Source organism: Tupaia chinensis, unplaced genomic scaffold (genome assembly GCF_000334495.1).
Source record: "Tupaia chinensis unplaced genomic scaffold, TupChi_1.0 Scaffold145685_1, whole genome shotgun sequence".
Lineage (NCBI taxonomy): Eukaryota > Metazoa > Chordata > Mammalia > Scandentia > Tupaiidae > Tupaia > Tupaia belangeri.
Window position 1 is genome coordinate 31958 of NW_006205542.1, and position 4390 is coordinate 36347.

General features: G+C 37.3%; 1 long non-coding RNA gene across 1 annotated transcript in view; it reads left to right on the forward strand.

Moving 5' to 3' along the window:
- Nucleotides 1-339: 339 nt before the first annotated feature.
- LOC102481150 (uncharacterized) overlaps nt 340-4390 on the forward strand; it is a 4480-nt gene continuing 429 nt past the window's right edge. The window contains exons 1-4 of the long non-coding RNA XR_337376.2: nt 340-375; nt 1252-1287; nt 1382-1435; nt 2342-2395. This is a non-coding gene — a long non-coding RNA (uncharacterized LOC102481150). The remainder of the gene's footprint in view (nt 376-1251; nt 1288-1381; nt 1436-2341; nt 2396-4390) is intronic.

Genomic DNA, 4390 nt, shown 5'->3' on the forward strand with positions numbered 1-4390 from the left:
TGTGTGTGTGTGTGTGTGTGTGTGTGTATGTGTGTGTATGCATCTTGTAAAGGAACCAGGCATCAGGAAGCTTTGGCCTGGGACACCATTCCAATTTGTCAACCACTCAAGAGTTTCTAAGTAGTATTGGAATGATTAACTCATTGTTCATTTGGGAATTCATTCCTACATGCTCCCTTCAAGCTGCATAGGCAGACTGTATGATATTCTGGATCATTTTAGAGGCTCGTTTGCAGTGGAGTTCTGAGTTTGGCTTGCAGGGTTTATCTATACCCAGCTTTGGAGAGATTGTTTCTAAAAGTGTTTCTCATTGATTCTGTTTTCTACCCATTTTCTTAGGGGGACTCTTTTACAAAAGGTGAAAAGGGAGATAGAGTAAGTAGATGTTTTATCACTATCCTGGGTTTTCTACTTCATTGATTTCCTTCTCTCTGATTTCTAGTATGTTTACGTTGGAGTCTAATAGATTTGATAAAGTAAGCTCCCTGAGTATTTCACTTTTTTTGTTCTGTGATTGTTGGTTCTTTTACTATGACAAGTGAGAAATTTTCAACCTTGCTAAGAGTCATCATGTGATGATACTTCACATTTGGTTGAGGTTGTGTATATTTTCTTTAACCCTTTACAAACAGCAATGGTTGTGAATGTTATAATGACATGCATTTAGGATATCTAAAATACAAAATCAAAATACAAGATACTTTTTTTTTCCAGAAATTCTGCTAATGACACAGATTCCGTTTATCAAACAGATCAATAAGTCTTGGACAATAAGAAAGGCAAATTCATTGCAGCTAATATTTTCCTCTTTTATGACCTTAGTTTTTGGTTTCCATTAAGTACATATTCCTGATGGTTAAATTACCTATCACATATCACCTTAAATTCTACTCTCCTCCATCCTTAACCCTCATCTGAAGTTTTAATTCTCTGGGCTGTGAGATTAGTTGTGGATAATTGTAACAAGGTCAGCTAAGAGAATGCACCAATTGCTAATGTAACATGATATCAGAAGTGACATTAGGGGAAAAGACTATTATAAAGAAGAAAGAAAACAAGAAATGATTATTGTTTATTAGCCAAAAGCATTTTGAATCATGCTTTAGAATGGACCCTTCTTGATTTCATCATAATCCTTCCGTAATTTCCCGTTTGTTATGTGTTAATCAGTGGAGATTCAATTAAAGCATCAGAGATGTCCATTTCCATATGAATTTAATCATTACCATATGGTAATTATTTTAATTACAGGGAGAACCCGGAATAATAGGATCCCAGGGAATAAAGGTAATCCCCTGGCATTCTTTCATTATGTCTCAGACCTTAATGAGATTGTAGAAATTAAGTAACACTTAACTTTCTTTTCCACCCATGTACTTAGGGTGAACCTGGAGATCCTGGTCCCCCTGGTTTAATAGGAAGCCCAGGACTAAAGGTATATTAAATATATATATATATATATATATATGGAAATAATTTGAGAAGTTTAGTCTTTCTGTGTAAAACAAGGTGCTTTGATGTGCCACTCATTTTCTTCACAGATATCCTTAGCGATGCTGTCCCGTTTCCATAGTGATTCCCCCCCAATTGCTACATGCATTACACACATCTTGCTTCATGGTTCACAGTCGGCTCTTTAAACTCTATTTCAGAGCATATTCACTATAGCATCCCTATGAACTCTTAAGAGTAAACAGTCCGAACTAATCTAAGACCCTGAGCTGTATTCTGAAAAGGAATAAAGTTCAGAATTCAGTTTCTAAACCAGAATTATACAGCCCTGAGATGCTTCAGTCTCTCAAGTGGGATTCCAGAGATGTATCCCAAGAAAGAGCAGCTTTGGGGGAGGGGAGGCGTGCAAGAGAGATTAATATGGTGTGTTCTGTGTCAGTAAGGAAGGCAAGTTACCAAGTCAAGCCTGTTGGTAAAAACAGAACTACTAAATGAAAACATTTAGAAACTATGTTTAAAGCCCAAGGCACATTTTATCATTATGAAATCGTCATTTATCATCCCACCAGAGAAGGTGGGATGATGGGAAGTCTATCTTTTCACATTTAAAAATGACACTGTTTTATGGTACAGTCTCCTTACTTTTTTATTTTTTATTGTTATTTTAATTTATTTTATATATTCAATCACTATACATCACTACAGATTGTAAGGTGAATTTACTCAATATGAATACACTTCACACCAGTTCAGCTGAAGATAATATACATGTTCTCATCAACAGATAATCCATTTCTGTGTCCCATAAATGTCTTGCCTCTCTATTTTTCTCCTTAATTCCTTTTCCTACTTTTTAAATCAAATGTAAAGCACATATCTTCTATTTTAGGGTCAGCAAGGACCTACAGGCCCCATGGGACCCAGAGGACCACCAGGAGACATTGTAAGTGTGGTGTCTGAAAATTTCAAGTAAAATCAAAAGTAACTTATGATCTAAAGAATGTCGACGTATGTTCATGTGACTGAGTTATGCTGTATTTCCCAAACACATGGGTCATCTCCACCAATAAAACTGATCCCACCTAATATCAGGAGCTATTGGGAAGGCCATCATATTCATGTGAGATTCTATTGGGTATAATTCGCCTATAAATTAGCCTTTGCAGCTCAAGTTAATTAAATTATCATTTTGGACATGCTTATCAGTAGTATACCAACAGGAGAGAAAACTGGAAATGTCAAAATGAAATAAGGAAAACCAAGAGAAAAAGCTAACATGTCAAATATGCATGGTTTTTGGTTCAAATCTCCATATAAGGAAGACACTTTGAAAACTTCTGTTTTTTAATGTTACCTTTTAATTTCTCTTTTATATGTGTATATGTATATATATTTATATATATCATTTACATTTAATCACTATACATCTTTACAGTGTACGAAATGGCTTTTCCAAGCACAAATACAGTGCATCTCAATCAAGACAAAGATATTAGCATGTACATTATCTTCAGCAAATCACTTGCCATTTTTGTGTCAATTAAGCATATTGTTTGTTTGTTTCCCTGTTTCCCTGTTTTCCTCCTCCCATTACCCACCCCCTATCCTATCTATCCTCACTATCTCTAGTATCTACAGTTACCCTCCCTGCTATTATACCTTCGAATCATTCCATTTCTGCTATGTAGAGCAGACATTCGGTATATATTGAGTGGCCACATTCAAAATCTGTTTTTCAGAGTCTGGCTGACTTTGCATAGCATTAAGTCTTCTCTATTCATCCACTTTCTATTAAATAATTTTTATGGATGAGTAGTATTCCGTAGAGTACATATGCCATATTTTTTCAATCCACTCATCTATTTTTGAACTCTTAGGTTGATTCCATGTCCCATCAATTGTAAATATTGCTGCTGTAAACATGAATTAAAGCTTCTGTTTTTGATCTCTAACAAGAGTGCTCAATAACAGCAAGTGTTTCGGTGGAAAATATTTCTGTAATGCAGTTGGAGGGAGAGCCTCAGGCTGCATTATAGCCTAGCTTTCATGGACTCACAATTCTCTCTCTCTCTCTCATCCACACATATACATATGTGCACGCATATCTACACCTCACATGCATACATACAAACACACACACTATGCTCTTTAAGAGTAATTTTCTATCACTTCTCCTGGGTCAACTTTCTGTCCCTTGGACAAGTTCCCTAGCCCTCTGACAACTTGGGAGCTGAGAGCTCACCGTCAGTCCACAATTAAGAAAAATGGGAAAAAATCTTTGGTCATACATTTTTGGAGACAGATTACCATCTGACCATGATTAGAGTTCCCTTTAGGCACCGTTTAGAATCTCTTCTTTTTCCATTGCTTTGGGAGTGTCCCCATGATGTCTTATTCTATTCTCCTTGCTCACGGACTGGGCCTCCAGGAGTCTGTTGGTCAGCACACATATTCTGTTTGGTGCTTTGAATATCCAGTTCATAGAGCAAAGCTTCTTATTTTCCCCCCAAGACAGCTAATGGACTGCTCCTGATGTACCTACTGAGAGATCTTACGAAAAGAGAGAAAATGCTGGTGGTACAGGTGGAGCCACAAGAGGCTCAAGAAATGAGATGAAAAGCTAGTGACCTAAGGGCAAGGAGGTGGTGTAGTGGTTAAGTGTTGGACTCCCACATGGTTGACCATGGTTCAAGTCCCACATCTGGCAGCTTGAAAATCATGCCAGCACATGTGCATGTATGCTCAGAATCCCAGGAGGAGAATGGAGAAGGGACTGTGATATGGCCATTCCCCTGGGGGTAATTTCTCACTTTCCCTCTCTCTCCCCATCTCTCTCTCTCTCTCTCTCAGGTGAGCACACACCCCCTATAGCAAAAGCCTTAAGAAGGAAAAAAAAGAGTGACTGTAACTGAAGAAAGAATAAAATCAAAAGGGAAAG